At 40.1% G+C, this 18704-nt stretch overlaps 1 long non-coding RNA gene across 10 annotated transcripts; it reads right to left on the reverse strand.

Annotated features, from left to right (window-relative positions):
• Nucleotides 1–124: 124 nt before the first annotated feature.
• Nucleotides 125–18250, reverse strand: LOC121665849. 10 transcript variants are annotated; one of them, XR_006016495.1, is made up of 3 exons: nucleotides 5205–18250; nucleotides 519–3241; nucleotides 125–357 (listed from the first exon to the last, which is right to left on the reverse strand). It is a non-coding gene; the product is annotated as an uncharacterized LOC121665849 (long non-coding RNA). The 10 variants fall into 10 exon arrangements; XR_006016494.1 differs by lacking the exon at nucleotides 125–357 and having other exon boundaries at nucleotides 675–3241; nucleotides 5205–8556; nucleotides 13042–18250; XR_006016497.1 differs by lacking the exon at nucleotides 125–357 and having other exon boundaries at nucleotides 675–3241; nucleotides 5205–12619; nucleotides 13042–18250.
• Nucleotides 18251–18704: the final 454 nt, after the last annotated feature.

Consider the following 18704-nt stretch of genomic DNA (forward strand, 5'->3'; position numbering starts at 1 on the left):
ACGCTGTATTACATATAAGAATAAAGTATCGCTTTTTAAACAGGGGTGGATGTTATCACTTCAAATGTGCTTATATGTACTTCCTGTGCTTAGATACAGCCCAGCAATAACAATACCACAATTGCCAGAATGTATAATCTATAATGTGGCCCTGTGTAAATCAAGCCCCTGCTGAGCACGTCGCACACATCCTGCAGGATACCACTGCCATTCTCAATTGTTTCCGGTGAGCGCCGTGCATCTGCAGGAGGATTTCTGAGCCGTGCTCACACTGACTCCTAACTTACAACACTGCAAGTTACCTCCTCCCAGTAAGATTTCAGGCATAGAGCTGAAGCAGGTTTTGTTCATGATTGCCTAAATGGAAAACCAGAAAATCAGGCTTAGAGGAAAAACAGTTTTGATCTTTTAAAAATACTTATGGGATTTCCAATAAAAGCACAAAATCATTGCAAATATTGCAAGGGAGAGTGTTCAGGATTTCAATTCAGTTGTTAAATTACTAAAATAATGCATACCTGGGGTTTTCACACTATGGACACTTAGATGTATGATCTTAGATACTCTGTCATTTCCTCTCTTTAGAATATAGTTTTTTTCTTTGTGCAAAATATCTGAAAAATAAACAATTTTGAAATAATTTTGCAAAGTCAAAGAAAAAGCAAAATCCAAACTAAACCAGAAATATATTATTTTAATTGCAAGACACATTGCAGCCATACACTCCGAACAAGCTTACAGGAATACTCTGACAATGTCACTGTCATGATTCAGTTATTACAAGCTAACTCAACAGACTGACTCATAAATTAAATCTACTTGACCTGCTCATGACTTTACATTTTCAGTTAGTTCTCAGATTAGATACTGATTTTTCTAAACAGATGTTGGAACCAATACAAAGTTTCAAAATACTGTAAATCACTTTAAAATATAATTTATAGATATGATCCTTAAAAAACCATGTAGGTGGCTGTTGTGTTATTTGACAGCTTTTAAAATGGGACTCAATAAGCTTCTAACTCTCATTCTACTTTATAACTGGGGGATAAACCATCTTTCCTGGCTATATATAATTTCCACTGAGTCTCTTACAAGCCAGAAGAATTTTAGTATGTTTTAAAATAATAATTTAGCAATTTAGAGGAAACATATTACGCAAACCCTGTTATTTTTCTCTGATACAGGCATACCATACCAAAGAGAGATTCCAGCCAGGGGGAAGTCAATGCAGTGCTTGTCTGAATGGTATTTTAAATGATCCATTTTTCTTGCTGTTTTTGGTACAAAATTATGTGATGAATAAATGATTCAAATTTAATTTCTCCACTGCAGAAGCTGACAGGGAGTATTTCTTGTGCTAGCATGCATACCTGGGTTGCAGAGGTCCCTGAGGGGAGCAGGGCAGGGTGCAAGAAGCACCATGGGGCCAAGGGTAGCTGAAGAACTGACACACACATTCTGAGGGGAATAGCCAAATCCTTCTGCACTTCAGGTCTTCTGCTCTGCTACAAAGTAGTGTAGTCATTCAGATCCATACAAACAAATTTTTCCTGGAAGTTTTATTGTCTTTTCTTTACTGGATGGTACATTTGACATCTTACATTCCCTGTTACTGCCTTGTACTTTCCCCAGTCTGATCTTTTCTAGAAAGATGCTCATAAACCCGATCATCTGTGCAGGTCCCTCTGAAAGCACTTCATACCCCTTTGGAATTAATAGTCAACTGTACATTAGCAGAGGACAGGGAGCCTGGATATCCCCGGATCTAGAAATCCCTGGATTATCCTCAGGAAATTCGGATCTGATGTGTCATAGCCACTCTAAGGTAACTGGAAGCTGTCTTGGCTGAAGTTGTGGATGAACTTGCTTGTCAGGATCCAGGCTGATTCCTGCTGAAGTGACCCAGACAAACATAAGACAGATCCCAGTGCTGGCACAGGTAACCCTGCTAGGAAATACACAGCTCTTCATCAGCCTGTCTGCTAAACTCTGAGCTACCTCTTCATTTTTGTACAGGATTTGGGACAGCCACAGCTGTGTGGATGTTGCTCTCGCTCAGCAGACAGATCCACCTCTGCTCACACAAGTGGTCTAAAAAAAGAGCTTGCAAACCTGTGATATTGTGCTTATGAAATAATTATAAATTCTTTAATGATGCAGATACTTTAGTCAGCCACAAAAAGAAGGTAGAATTATCAAATTATTGTGCCTTATTTGTTGCAAACTTCTTAGCTGTGGCACCACCTTGTGGACATTACCACGTGGAGTGAGAATTTGACTGGTGGCAAAAAAGCAACTAAACCAGGCATTTTGGAAAAACAGCTATGGTCACACATGGCTTGCTAAAGGAGAGTAAAATAACTACACTTTAAAAACTATTCCTCAAAATCCACCTATGAAATAAAATGTATAATACCATCATTAGGGTGCTCAGTTGTCTTTGCAGCTTTTACCAACTCTTTTGCCTGCCAGCCAGGAGGAGTGGCAGCCTTCAAAACTACTTTTGTTCCTTCTCAATTGACTAAGTAGCAGCATCCAAACCCCAGTTCTGCTCTTGCTGTACATGCAGACATGACTTGTACACCTATCCCAAGCAACAAGACTTGCAAAGTCAGAATCATAATACTGAAGACATGGAGAAAACCTTGGGTCCTATTCCATAAATGTAAACTCAACAGTGAGATTGGTGGCCAAACTAAGCCAAAAGAAAAACAATCTGACAAAGATAAACTGGTGGATCTTTTAAATGCTTGCTGAAACACAAACCAAACAAAAATAAATTTAAATTCCACTCTCTTGGCCATTAGATTCTCAGAACCTTTTGCAGCTGAGGTAACAGGGTGTTCCTGTTATGAACTCTCTTATCTGCTCTATGGGCAAAGCAGGAAAGCACAGGGGAGCCAGAATTTATAACACAAGATCTCCAAGTTCAGTGCAGCACATATTCACTCTGGGTGTGCCTGTCTGAGCAAACTTGGGGAGCATGAAATAAAACATAGAATTGCATTTTCTACTTCTCTCTCTTCAGTAAGTAACTTCATACAACCTGGCATTTGCACTAGCATAAAGCACAGGAGATGATGAAGACTTGGACCAATCTCAGACTTGCTAAAATGAAATACTGAGCACTGCAGCCAGGGAAGCCAACTCATCTCCAGTGGAGCTCATCCTTCACTCTAGAGCAGACACTACTCTTGTTGCACCTGGTGTCCTTCCTGTGCAAACAGCAGCATTGTACCTGTTTTACAAAAGAACAGAGAGTAAAATGTCATCTTTTTTTTCTTATTATAAAATTAAAATATCTTTTAAAACATGACAATGACAACACAATTTTTACAATACAGATTTTTTTTTTAATTGTTTCTCAGAAATGCACTTTTATTTTGTCTATTCTTCATCTCAAAAAGATGAAAGAGTTTACGCTGGTAATTTTTTTTTTCCTTTGGTATATTCATACATAAACATTACAGTTATTTTACTTTTTGTGCTTGGTAATTCCTTAGTATAAGTGCAGTGTTTTGAAAAAAAATATAGGGCTTTCAAACTCCTAATGATTATTCTTAGAGATTAACTATTGTTTTCAATTTAACTTAATTACTTGTTTCAGAAAAAATAAGGCATTGGCTACCCCTTACACACACTGAGTGCAGTGATTCTCTTTCACCTTAGGCACCATTAATGTAATTTTGTTCCCCACTGCAGTTAGTTGCATAGTGCAGCCCCATTAATGGCCCTGGATGTATCTGCATGGAAGTTTTCACCCACAAAATTGCAGGAGCAGTTACTGTAAACATGGGGTGAATGACACACAAAAGACTGAACCAAGTTTATTCTTATGCTGAACTCAGTTTCTAAAAATATCTTATTTCTTATTGTTTTGAGCATGTGAAAATGTCATATTTGTGTCCACCACATCCAGCTTATTTGCTTTCAGAAAAGAAGCTAATAAGCTGTAAGGCAAAAATAATCTTAAATCTCCAAAATGGTATTTTCTCCACAGACTTGGAACTCCCTTGAATTTTTAATTATCTCTTTCCTAAAAGCCTACGAAGTAGCATGGCACTAGATTAAAATAATTTTCTTTGCTTTTCTGCAACAACTGATTTCTTGCTGAATTAGCATATCAACTGCAAAACCAATTTCCACAGCATCAGTGACCTTATGTCACTTTATGTATTACAGCAGTGAGAGAGAAATGGTTTCAGAGAGCTGTAACAGTTTAAAATTATTCAGTATAAATCCACTTATTGAACTGCTACATGCAGGAGACAAAGCCCTGAAATTATGTTGCTAATCTGTATGGCCTAAAGTCAGATTTCTGCATTTTTAAATGCTGCACCGACTGACACAGAGTCGTGGTGGGTATTATCAGAAAATGGGATGGAAATCTGTTCAGGCTGGAAAATCCTGGGAGGAAGAGAATGAAAAAGAGAGCAGCAGCACCCCCAGGATGAGATCATGGGGGACACAGCCCCTGTGTGGGAACAAAGAGAGAAGTGGAGAAAGGGACCAAACCCTACACATGAAAGTTTCAGGGGGTCCTTCAACAAGAGGAGAATTTTTGAGGTGACATCCAGTAAGGCTGCAGAAAAGGATGGACAAACCCAGACTCCTCGAGCTCATATGCAGAGCCAATTTGGTCTACATAAAAACTAAGCACACAACATTCCAGCTATCAAAAGACAAGGTAATATTATTATGTTATTTAATACTTTTTAGAGGGAATGAAGGTTGTATAAGCCTCTATGCTTATTAGACATTAGATTTAATTTCCTCTCTTACTGAGAAATGGGTGACTTGGAGCTCAGCCAGGCTTGGATAGATATAATAGGTTACACATTTATAAAGGAAATCAGTACAAGTAGGAACTGCTGCTCGAGGTGTCAATTCAAAGTAATACTGTCTCCACCAAAAACCCCATCCCACACAGGATAGAGGAGACTGAATCAGAGGAGATGTGCTGTAAAAGCATTAAGTCAGGGGAAAGTGGTGCAGAGACAGCAACTAATGACTAAGTACGTTTGACCTTCATGTGCTATTTTTGTCCGAAGTCTTAATTTTGTGTTTTCACAATGGGCTCATCCCTAGCAAAACTTGATGCCCTCTAATAATTATCATAGGTATTATTTATACATTTATGCCTTGGTCTGTCAGACCCAATGTGACTCCATATATTGATAATAAAGAAACACGTTACTTACTGTTTCATTTGATGAAGTGCAAAACCAGACCAAAATCAAATGCTTTATAATATATTTATTTCCTAATTACTTGTGCAGTGTTGCTCAATTTCTTGTTTTCCAGCATGCTTTCCTTTTTCCTTAGAGGCAATATATAAGACAAAGAACTTTCAAAAGAAGGAGGATCTGGGAATTTTCAATACTGCAAGTTAGTTCCTTGGCATTTTCATGATGAAAAACCACAGGTGAATCTTCCCACCACTATTCAGCTGATTTAAAAAAAAAATACATTATCTTTGCCTTTCAACATAAATCTTGTTTCAACATAAATTTTTTTAAACTAGGAAAGCCCTTTCTGAATTTCATCTTTCCTCTTATTCAGAAGGTGCTGTAAGAATAGTTACAAACTAAGTGCCATACAATATGCAACGTAATTATATATTTTGATTTTACCTTGCTCAAAGTATGATATTCTCTACTCCTTGAGACATAGTATGTGCTTATTACTGAAGAAATATGTCAAAATACATTGTAATTTGTTAATATTAGTACTGGTATGGAAAGAAAGGGTGGAACAAACCAACAAATAAATTCTGAATCATAAAGCACCAAGTAATAATTTCTAGAGTAAAGTATATGGTAAGATTTTACAGAGCAAGATTAAACTAAAATAAGTGTGTTCAGATAGAGAGAGGTTGTTACCATCTGCAGTCCAGCTGAAGTGAGAGAATATTATGGGTATTCAGTGTCATTAAGACCCAAGTAATTTCTGTTTTGTATTTTCAAGTGAAATATCACTCTGATGAGACATTCAGAATACTTAGCAGCTCCCATTATGCCTTTTCTGGGCCTCAGCCATCTGGATGAATTTCTAGGGTCACAGCCTTTGCTCTTCTTAGGATTCCTCCACAGTCAAGTTCCAGCTAAAACACTGACAAGACCCAAGCAAACTGCCTCAAATATTCCCAGTCTGGAAGCATCTCCGGAGATCACTCAGTCCAAGCCCAGCTCAAAGCTGGATCAACCAGGGCAGGGTGCTCGGGACCTCGCTCAGTTGGGTTTGGAGTTTCTTCAACGATGTCAACTTCAAAACCTTCCTGGGCAGCCACAGGACAGATGCTCTTCTTATCCATCCTCATGGCCCTTTCCTGCACTCACTCCAGCCTGTCCATGTCCTTCCTGCTGTGGGGAGCCCAGAACGGGGCACAGCACTTCCACTGAAGTCTCACCAGTGCTGGGGAAAGGGGAATAATCACCTCCTTTGACTTCCTAGCAATGCTCTTCCTAATGCAGCCCAGGACACTGCTGGGCCTCTCTGCCAATATATAAGTTTACAGATATAATAGAATTTTAAGAACATGATGAGTTATGTATTTCCAAGGGTCTGTTCTATATCAGGGAAATACAAACTACATTATTTTCCTAATACATGTTTTATGTCAGTATCAGGGATTGTATTTATGTTCTCATTACATGATTTCCTAAATAACTGGCCCATTAAAACCAGTTGTTTGGGATGATTACACAGTGCTTTGTAAAAACATCTGTGCAGAGATTTCTAAAGGTAATGCTGAAAATCTTGATGTGCAGACCAGGGTATCTTCTCAGGAATGAAGCCATCTTGGAAACTGCAATTCTAGAAGACAGGCATTCTCAATTTCATTGTGTTGTTAGTGTTAAAAGATAGCAGATTAATTACTATTATGTTTAACTCACAGATAACCTTTTGTAGCAGTAATATCCAGCTTATAAACTTCCAGTTTCCAAAAGCACTCCACACTGTTTCAGAAGCCAAAAATCTAGTTCTCCCTAACGTATTCCCGAGAACCTTCCACTTCCTCTGCAGCTGCCACAGTGTAACTGTGGACAATACACTGATGTATTGACAATACACAAATTTTCTGTGGAAAAAGGTCCATACACTTTCCAGTGGGTCCTCAGGCAGCCTAAAGCAATGAGATGGTCTATTAGATTTGTTTGTCTTGGCAAGGAAGAGAGCAACCTTGTTCTTGAAAAATCTACATTTAGTTCCCCATCTATAAACAATTTTCATCAGTTCTTCCATCTGCAGTGTAAAGTCTTTCTTTGGCAAACAATTTGCAATGTTTCTTGTAATACATGTCAAATTGTTTCTGCTCTGCATGAGCTATAATGACTTAAAGGACCAAAGTTCCATGTGGTGGAAGGAGTTTGTTCCCTCTGAATCCAGGGGTAACTTTACTGCCCTGGTTGGTCCATGATTTCTTTGCTTTTCTTACAGTCTGTGACTGCAGAAAACAGGAATAAAACTCCTTGCCATTAGTGACATAGCAGCACATGAGCCAATACACTGTCTAGCTAATGTCCTTTTACCTTCTGGAACAGTTTAAAGCAGGATGCAAAATATTCTTCCAAAAATATACAAAGTCCTTTCCATCCACTTTCCTGTAAAGCTATGCCAAAAGCCCTGGGAAAGCCTTTTGACTGCAGCCTACATGCTCAAAAGAAATCCAGGAGACTGGCAAAACCCCACAACATAATTAGGACAATGCTGGGACTCAGATTAACATAATGGAAAGCAAACACCTTTCATACCACTCCCAGCTCTCACATACCCATGCTTAAGGGAGATTAAAATTCAGATGCTCTGGAGCAGAGTAACACTTCCCAAAACAACACTAGATTGGCCCAGGTGGCCACAACCTGCACAATTTTTCATGGACTGACTTTCAAACTGCCTCATAGCTGCCTCTTGGTCTCAGAGATTTTGAATATCTTTCTCAGCTTTTTCCAACACAGACCAGATGTTCTGTTGTGATAATTCTCTCATGGGCCTTTTCCATTTTGACTCTCCATCATCTAGGGATCCAAAGAGACATTACTTGAAAAACAGGAACCATAAAAGAGCCAGGAACTTATAAATTAAAACATAAACATTAATTTGTTTTCCAAAATACAGATGTCTTTTGTCAGTTCAAGCCTCGATCTCTCCACCAGTTAAACGCAGCAGTTGTTCTGTGGAGGCATGCACTGGAAATTAGCCAATGGGCATTAACTTTTGGTTCTGATTGAACTGAGGAAAATTTGAAACAGAAACACAGAATTAAAAGTTGTGATAGCAATTATTGTCTGACAACATCTTAAAATGTTCACGACATTAATAGCAGAAGTGTCTTGCCATAAGGAACTGTAAATTAGTGAACCTTTTTGGATGAGGCTCAGCAGACATTTGGGTTGTCTTTGGTGACAGCAGGGACCTGTCCCTCTCCTTACCTGGCTGATATGGCACAGGGACCAGGATCCATCCCTGGGGAAGTGGATCCTATGATGGTGACTGAATGCACTGGGGTCACAGCAATGTGGCACCACCACAGCTCTGCACAAAGGGACTGGGCTGGAAGAGGAAGGGACACAAGACAGAGACAGCTTTGAAAGAACAAACACAAGTGCTCAAGGTTCAACTGCATAGATTTAGTTTTGTATTGACATAACACATCAGGCCTTGTTTTCAAATGGCCACTGAAAATTCATCTTTTTTAATACTAATCACTTGATATATCAGTATTATTACATATTTTAACAATTTTATCTCAATAAAACTTTGAGAATCTTTAAAATAGCAGAAAGGCTAGAGGCAACCAAAGAAAACATCTGTAAAAATGTGCATAATAAAGAGATAAGGATGAAAAGTTACTATCTTTTTTTAACATGACCTACATGTGAACTAATTTTTTATCTTTAAAAAGTAGCAATTCACAAGTCACACCTCTTCATTCCCTTTGAAATCAATTTTATACACCTACACAATCCTTCTGACAGTGGATTACTGCGGGTTTACACTCAAACTTTGAGTTTCCAGTCCTGCTGTATTTTCTTGAAAAAATCTATTAGTATGAGAGATACATACTACTCTGCAACTTTCAGCTATGAACCCTCTGCAACTGGAAATTTTATTGTACATATTAGCAGGGAAGGTATAACAAATTACTGTTCTTGATGTAATCAGTTCCCTTCCTTCTCATATGGGCATAAACAAACAACTGTAATTTGTAATACAATCCAATACAAGAAGTATCACAGAATGCTTGCCCTTATCTTCTACTCCTTCAGAGACTTTGCTTTTACCAATACTTACTTTTTCTAGAGCCTTCTGCTCAGAATAAGGCAATATTCTGTCCTTTATACCAAGGCTTGTCCTTCCTCTGTACTACAATGAACTGACTTGGTGGAGCAGGGAGTGAGCAGCCCTTATTCCCTCTCTTGACACCACTGAAATAAATCCTTGCTTTCCAACACCCTTTTATGACGAGCTTTACATCTCCATTTTCTGTTCCTAGGCTACAGCTCCTCTAGATTTCACACCATACTAATGTCTGTCTGTACTCCTCTTGCTGAACTGTTCATACTTTATTATTTAAGTGCAGGGAATTCTAAGTAGCTGTTCCCACTTCATCTGCTCTTCCCTTGAGGGGTGAACCAGCATCTGCTGTTCCCTGTCTCCTGAGGAAGAAACAACGTCCACAGAAAGGAGCTGCAAAGATCCTTTCACGGCTTCACTTCTCACTAAGAAACATTTTGATTGCTCGTGCTGGTTCCAGCAGAACTTGCTCTCAGGTAAAAATTGTAGTCCCATATATTGCTAAAGTTTTAATATTCTCTTCCTTAAGGAGCAGACTGAGGTAAAAATTTGGAATATGCATTCTTCTCAAAGGTTTTGCAGTGGTTAAGACAATTCATCAAAGATATCCTTCATCAAAAATGTAGAATTCTATTCCAAAAGAATATGAGAAGCAAAAAGAGTCAGCCAGGCATGGATATTTCTGTGAATCTTTTAGTAATATACCGATATTGTGCATTTATAATTGTATCTGTTCGCTTTTTAAGAAAGGTGACTTTTTCAGATACATATATATGTTACAAATGAGTTATTTATGAAATTCTCAGACCACTGAATGATGAAAATCTAAGTATTTCAATTCAATATGAAAAAAACAGTTATTTTAAACCTAAACTGTAAAGTGACAGATATACACTCACTTTTAAAGGTAATTTTAAGTAGTAAAATGTATTGTAGCTGGTACGTCTTAAAAGTGAAGATTTCATCCAGATTACTATTGGTAAGAACTAAAAAATTATTTTCTGGCTTTACAATGTCCAGATCCTGAACTTTTGCCTCTGTTGGTCCCCTTGCTCAGTTAAACATCCATGTGTAGGAATAGCAACCCCTGTCCTCCTCCCATCAAAGGGGCTGTTTTGGCACCTTGTTCACATGCCAGAATCTTTTTTCTCTCGGCATCCCTTCCAAGTAAGCCACTCCAACAAAACTTTCCCTGGATACACCACCTTCACAGAAAAAGAAGTAGCTGCATTTTCAGTGGGAGGTGTTTCAGTTGGAGGCACTTCTGCCAACCTTTCCCTAGATGTCGCCACATTTTCTGGCTCCTTCATTACAGCCTTAATTAATACATGGAAAACTATCATGAAGGTTCCAACTTTCTTCATAGGGAAGAAACAGAAAACTATCATAGAGTAACCCAATTTCTTCAGAGCAACAAAAAGCTATTCTAATTATATGCATATATTATTCTATTTAATAGAATGTATCTAACATATCCTACCAGCGTCATAGTGAAACCGGAAAATAGCTTTTATCACAGGCTTGTTTTCACACCCTTTTTACCTTCCTAACACTCTTCCTACCAAGTCTGTTGACTCATTGATTCTGGAGTTGTTTGACCTCTTCCATTAATTTGTGCTGCAACAAACAATTTCCTTAGGGATATTTCCAAAGTTTCCAGATTCAGTTTTCATGCATACTTTGCTATTCTTTCTCTCTTAACAATTTTTTTCAAAGGCTGTCCTTCTGCCCTTATATGATTTTGCCACTTAAAGACTCATTTATACTATCCAAATGCTACAGGACACTATTTTAGGAATTCAAGGCAGGATTCAGGCTTGTGTTTTAGCTGATTTGGAGTTTAAACAGAGTTCTGAGGACACCATCCTTGTTTCCACCCCTGTGTTAATACCCCTCTCTAATTCACAATTCCTTCATGTGGAAATAGTCTTTGAAAAGCATATTCTGATTTCTACACATGAATGAAATTTTCATACTGTCCAGAAATACGAAGACTCTCCAGTTTATTGCAAAGACTATCAAAATATCTTCAGATTTTCCAAGTATTTCAAATTTCAGTTGTACTGAAGTAGTCATTGATTGGTTGTCCACAAGATGGGGCTTCTACAACAGAGATCTTTCTATCCAAATTTAAGATTCTGATGTAAAACCTATGAACGGCACCACAGTTGACAGGAACATACTTTGAAATTTTGGCACAGGAATGGTCCTCACTGCATTCCTCATTTCTCATGTAAAAATAATAACCCCTCAGGAAATCAAAACAGCAGCAAGTAATTTTATCTTGCCCTTAACCCTTGCACTGTGCTGGTATACAGCTTGTAAGTCAGAGGCAAAATGCACCATTGTAATCACCCCGTCTTGCAGAGATTCTGTGCAGTCACCTATGTCTAAATGAGTGTTTGTGGAACAGCACACAGACCAAAACACTAAATGGAGTGTTTGTGGTTTTCTAAGTCAATATGCAGCCTAATACTTAAATTTCTGAAGCAGCATGCAAGTCCACTGCTAAGATGATAACACTTCCAAATAAAAGTTAAAGTAGCTCCACAGAGTGTGCAATTTCTATAAACTTAACTGAGAAAGGGAACAGTTTGCTGTTACACAAACTAACTGTAGGCATGCACTTCACAACAGAAGAGAAGAAAAATAGTTTTTCTTTAGACACAAAAATTTTGAAACATTTAAGAAAAAGAAGAATAGACTTACAGTACCTTTAGCTCTCTTGTTTCACTGTGATAACTGTTTGTTGAAACAGTATGTTCTGCTAAAAAAAAAAAGGCCTCTCTCCTCTTTTGTCATGTAAGTAAACAAGCAAGGTTTCCATGTCTTATAGGAATCTCCACACAACCAAAATCAAGACAGACTAAGGAATTGTACAGTTACCTTCTTGTAGTCCTTTTCATACTACTAGAGACATCAGGAAGACTTAACTTATGATAATTTCTGTTTTCTGCATGATATAGTTATTTCCTAGAATTATTTTTCAGGAAACATAGTAGTGTTTGAGCATGCAAAAGCAAATACTGGTACAAATTTCCAGCCTGCTCCTCCAAGAGGAGGCTGTACACACATGGACTAATCAAAAAGCAAAACTAAATGTTAAGAAGAAACATTTCTGACCAGAGGGCAGACTGCATTTCCCAAGGGCAGTCATTCACAAGCACCCCATACTTTTAGTACAAAATCTTCAGTGGTTCCTTCTCACATTCCTTCTGTTCTGTCTCCAGTAACTTGTCTCCTGCAATTCAGCCAGCTAAGCTCTCACAGACCACAGTTTCAACAGGAAGTGCAAAATAGTACCCTTCAGAATAATCATCTGGAGAAGCATAAAATAAGAAAATCTGAGTAGGCAGGAATTACATGGAGAAGGATAGGGAGTGACAGGGGCTACAAACGATGTGTTAGGAAAAGGGAAGGACACTAAGTTTGATCAATGGCATTTTTGCACACACTAAATGATATTCTCTTTACCCAACACTGATGTTTTAACTGGATCACTCTGTGCAGCTTGGGGTACTATGCTTACTGGAAAAGTGGACCAAAGAAGGACGCCACAGGGCAGTGAAATATGGGAGATTTACAACTCATACCCATAAGGAAAAACTGAAACAAAGCATTGTAACAGTTTCCAGACATCTAAAATTGCTGTAACAGTACAAACATGACACATAATAAAGAGTCTGACTTGTAGCAATCTTACTAAATTTTCTGAAGCAGTAAGGGATGAGAACACAGTACCTGTAGCCATCATTCAGTATCCAGAAAGAGTTTCAACAGTTTTCTGTCAAGGAATGACAAAGACATGGGTGATCTTGGACTTGGGCAGAGTTGTCTGACAGAAGGTCACACTCCCTAGGTTCTCATGAATCCTTCCAAGTGTCATTTTAACACTCTGTTAAAAGAAGACCTACAGTTACATACAGGAAGAAAATAGAGATTTTTAGGCTACAGGAAGAATGGTGAAAATCAGAAAAATAGGAAGACTACAGAGAAGGTGAATAAGAGGTGTTTTAAGATGTGCGGCAGAATGCATATTTAACTTGAACAAACAATTAACTCATCAATTCACTTTCAAAGAGGTACAAGCATTTTGGATAGTACCTTACTGTTGCAGAGAACTGGAGGAACAAAAAGGCTAATGAACTGGCCCCTGATAAACTGTGGATAGAGCTCACTCCTTGCAGATTCAGGAAATACTTAAACACAGCAAAAAGTGAAGAAAGACAAATGCTTCTATTAAAAGTTAAAATTAAAATAAAATTTAAAAGATTAGTTAAAGCATAGATTTCTGTGTATTGACTATCCACCACTTGTTGAAAGCCAGCCCAATACTTGTGTCCCAAAGCCTGTCAGGAGGACATGTCAGCATGTCACACTCTGCTCAAACATACCAGCTTTCCTGCAGGAACTGTGATTTCTTAATATTCTACTATTGGGAATGTCACCACCCACTCTACTTACCCAATTTTTTACCTACTGACATATTTTCTTACTGGCATTTTCTAAGGATATAAGGAAGCGTGAGAATCAAAATAACCCAGCAGTAAAACATCTGCTGTAAATCACCTGAGAGAAACAAAACACCATAAACCAGCCAGGAACCTTTTGGGGTTATCTCCAATAATCTACTGCAACTAAAACCATGCCTGAGACACGTGACCTAATCCGCCTTCCAAAGGCTTCAGCAAATGAGATTCCCAGATAATCATTTTCAGTGCCAAACTACATTTGCAGTTTGAAATAATTTCCTAATGTCTGCTTTAAATCTCCAAGTGCATCACCTCTTGCCCTAGACCCACTGAACATAAAGAAAAACTTACTCCTCCTCTCTGCAGAGAAACAATTTACATTTTGAAAGATCATTACCATTTTTCCCAACACCTTCCTTTTCTTCAGACTAAACCACCCCAATTCTTTCAATCTCTCCTCTTAGATCATGTTTATAGGTCTCTGATCATTCTTGCAGTTGAGACTGTGGCAACATGTGGTACAAGGAGAAAAAGGAAAATTGACTCCTACAAAAAATTCACGAGGAAGCTGGGTGACAAAGGGCTTGTTTGAAGAGCTTACTTTTGTATGATGACTCTCTGCTTTGTTGCTTGGGTGTTTCAGTGCCAAAAAACATGTTCTTGCTGTTCTTTGTGGCACACAGTGCAGGTGCCCCAGTGCACAGAATAGGTAGGCATTACACTCCTTGCTGAAAAAACATTTTGGACCTGGGGAAAACCATTATTATGGAAGGCAAGTTATTTTTGTCAATAATGGAATACTTCTCCTTACCAAGATGGCCTCTTCAGGATAAATTGATTTAAGTGATATTTGTGATACAAGGATAATTTAGGCAGAAGTTTAAGTAATTTTTAGAAACATGAGTAAAATCCTGCATCACAAAGTACATTTCAGGGAAATATATTAGTTCCATAATTGCTTTCTAGTGCTGCATTCGCTCTGTCTCAGAAAACAATATGCAGTTGTAATATACACTGAGAAACGTCTACAATCCAGCTAAAATCAACAAAACTAAAAATAATCATGTGCATTTTAGAAGAAGCCATGCTCTTTATAACCAGATAAATTAATTCCACCATTCCCATAATCAGATTCACATACATAATAGAAGAATGTAATTTACTTCCATTCTCCAGAGGTATACAAAGTCTTTTTTTTTCCTTCCAGAAAAAGGTTTTAAAATTGCATTGTGTTCTATTCACCAACATTACCCAAGCAAACAGAGTTATCTCTGAACCTCTGCGTACCATGGCATGGAAAGATTGCACTCAGAAGTTAACTGGGCTTCTGTGTATGAATTGGGAAAACAATCTTATCCAGAAGAAAGATAAGACATAATGAGAGATGATAAGTGCTGGGAAAATAAGCTTGGTGGAAGAAAAGGAAGTGAAAAAACTTTTCCATGCTGAGGACAGAAAAGGTCTTTCAAAAACTTTTGTTGAGCATGACACATTAAACATATCCAAAATGTTGTCCAACAATAACATGAGCATGGATCACGTAAACTGGTGTTATCAAAGGGTCTTTCATCTAAAAATTAGGCAATTCATGATGTCAATTTTGCAGAGAAACTCTTAACAAGAAGGACTTTTTATGTCCTCCATGGATTTTAGATTTTTAACTCAAAAGGGAACAGATTTTTCAGTAAGATAGTTCATAATCTCTGGCTAGCTCGTATGAGCCTTAAGAATACCACAGTATGTAACTCGCCTCCTCTCATATCAAAAGCCTATAAAATAAAAAAATCAACTTTATCTGCATTTCAATTTTGAATTTCAATTTTGTTTTGAAAAATAGATGTCACTTGGAAGATGCTAGCTGCCAGAAGGTTGCTAGCTGCCAAAAAGTGGTTAGAACAGACCTGTATATGACATTGTTGTATCGAGATGTACCAGAACATGAATCCTGTGCACTGGTAAATTTCAGAACATCCCCATTTCCATTCTGATGGAATCCAACAGATTACAGCCAACTGTTTAAATGTCTACAGGTGAGAAAAAGTTTCATTGACTTAGGTTGCCAGTTCTGTATTAATATTTGTCTGATATTAGTCTGACAAGAATTTTTGTATTTGCATTATCTTTTCTATCTGTAGTATCTGCAGACCTAAACCACTACATTAATATTTCTTCCTCTATAGGAGCATTTTAAGGCTCTAGAAGATCCATTCTCATCATTACTTGTTCCCCAAACTAAATAGAGGAAGTAAAAAACAGAAAGAACTGAAGTAATCAGTTAAACTGCCCTATGTTTCCGCTAGAACATCAAAACCATACTCATAAATCACATCCTCTGAGGATCCATCCATCTGCTTCCTTGTCCCCAACACGCAAAAAGTGTGGTAGCAAAAGGAGTAGGCTCACAGCTACACCTCAGCATACAAAGTGATATTAAAAGACATTTGTGAACACAAGAATTCTTCCATTTTCCCATCTCCTGGACTGCTGTACAACTTTTGAGCTGGTGGTGCAAAGCCATTGTTAATGACCTGTCTGACACAACAGGAGTGAACGGCCTTGAAAAGCAGTGCCTTCAACCACTCCTACTTCAAAGAACCCAGGCATGCCTGGTAGTAGCTCTTCCCCCTTCAGAGCTCTCGCAGGTGCAGTCTGTCGTGTTGCAAGGCCAAACATGAACTGCTGCTTCCTCTCTGGTCTCTGTGAGTCCACCATGAAAAGCAGATCTCTTCTGGCACTTGCCAAGTCTGCATTTTTTAAAACATGCCCAGATTTGGAGCATCCTGTACCTACTAATGGGAAAGTTTTAACTGGGCTTGGCAGCTGTTCCTTCTGGAGATCTGCCTCAAGGTAAATAAATGCAACATCTATACTGTAAGACTCAGAGACCTATGTCCTGACTGCATATCAGGATGAGACCAGTTTGCACTCTGGTTTCCAGAGAAAGGCTCTCTTGGCATGTCAGCCAGCAGGGAGGCACCACAGGTTTCCATAGGACCTCCTCACTGCAGAGGATCACAACTGTGATCACAGCCTCACACCAAAGCACAGTGTGACCTGTGGTTTCCACTGAACTACACCAATGACACAGGCCAAAAGCCTCACAGAGAAAACAAAACATGAAATAACAGCTGAATAAATAAGTCTTTCTGGTCGCCCATAATCTCATTCCCAATGGTGCCACTGCACAACTGAAAATACCACTGACAACGCTGGAGTTTCATCACCAGGTTCTCACAGCAGACAGCTCTGACATTGTCTTAACCTTGAAATCATGACTGGGTGAGGCAGTGGTTCACTGGATCCCCTCCAACAATTGCTTGCCTAATTCTATTAAACCAAGCCAAGAGACTCATAGGATAAACACCCAAATGAGTAAACCATGTACAACAGTCATTATTTGCAATGCACCATTGCAAGCCTCTCTATCTTGAACAACAATCACAATTCCTGCCCCATTTTCAGTTTCCTCGAAAAGCCTGAAACTGAGTCAGAACACCATAAATGGCAGCAATCACAGGCTTTACACTGGGGTTGTTTAACTTACCCATTGATAAGCAGCAAAACAAACCTCCCTAAACAGTAATAAAATGAAATCTCCAAGAATGAACTCATACGGATAATCAGCAAAAAAGTCTGATCCCAGACTGAGGTCCACCAGCAAAGGCTGGGGAGCCAAATACGTCACTGTGAACAACAGGTCTGTAGATACTCTGACCCAACATGGGAGCTCTTGGTGCAAAGCAGGCCCGAGCTGTATCAGCAGAGAACGTGGTGATAAGCAGCAGCCACGCTGTACTTCTTTACAGACTGGACTTTCCAGCTGTTCTCATCTGCACCACATTTGCTTCACTTTAAAAAATAATTTGCTTTAAAAATTGGATTTTAAAATATTTTCCATGGTGTGAATCTGAAGGCCAAGGAGGGATTTTGAGGAGCCATCACAGATGACAAAGATGGGAAGAACATTAATAGGACCATCCTGTATTCTCTTTGTGGGTCAGTGCTGGCACACTAACACAGTGACACAGGAACATTCACTCTCCTCAAATTTGCATTTATCAGTACTTACCTATACTTATATCCAAGTATGAATATATTTTTATGAAGGAAAAAGAAGGAGCTAAATATATGGCTTATTACTGTATCTGCTTATCGCATAAAAAAACCTTTAGAAACGCAACAGCCAACTGCCTGTTGCTGGTTTTGCTGCACAATGGGGTTCACTGCCCGTGCCCCTCGGATCACGCCAGCGACCAGCACAGGAAACCCCCTTTCCTGCCTGGGGACCCGCCCGCCGGGGATCCCATGGGAAGGCATCTGGGCCTCGCACAACGCCCCCAGCCGGGGTGGGCCGGGTGGCGCGGGGGGTCCCCGCTGCCGCCCCATCCCGTCCTGTCCCACCCCGCCGGGCCCGAGCGGCCGCTGGCTCCGCCATGCCCGGAACACAAACAAACACCGCGCTCGGGGGCGGAGCGAAGCGGCTCCCACCATTTTGGGGCCGGGGGAGCCAGCAGGCGGCAGGGTCCCCCAGCCCGTCCTGTCCCGCCTCGTCCCGCCGGGGGCGGGCAGGGCTGTCCCCGCGGCGGGGCCGGGGGGCGCGGAGCCGAGCGAGGCCCCGTGGCTGCTCCCCGGGCCCGGCGGGGAGGGGTGAGAGGAGGAGCCAGGGCGGCCCGTGCGACAAAGCCCAGTGCGCAGGGAGCTGGTGACCGGGAAGCAGAACCGCGCCGGGCAGCCGCGGGGCGGGCGGACCCACCGGAGCCCGCTGCCCCACGGGGGGTGGGAGGCCCGTCCTGCCGCCCCCCCGGCTCGGGGGTCGGGGCGGCTGCGGAGCGGGAGGCGGCCGGGCTGCTGCTGCTGCTAAGCCGCTTAGGGCCGGGGCTGGCATGAGCCTCCCCGGCGGGGCGGCTGCGGGCTGCGCGCTGCGGCGGGGAG

The sequence above is a fragment of the Corvus kubaryi genome, unplaced genomic scaffold, assembly GCF_017639235.1.
Source record: "Corvus kubaryi isolate FWS band 111438036 unplaced genomic scaffold, C.kubaryi_AGA036_p1.0 37334, whole genome shotgun sequence".
Taxonomy (NCBI): Eukaryota; Metazoa; Chordata; class Aves; order Passeriformes; family Corvidae; genus Corvus; species Corvus kubaryi.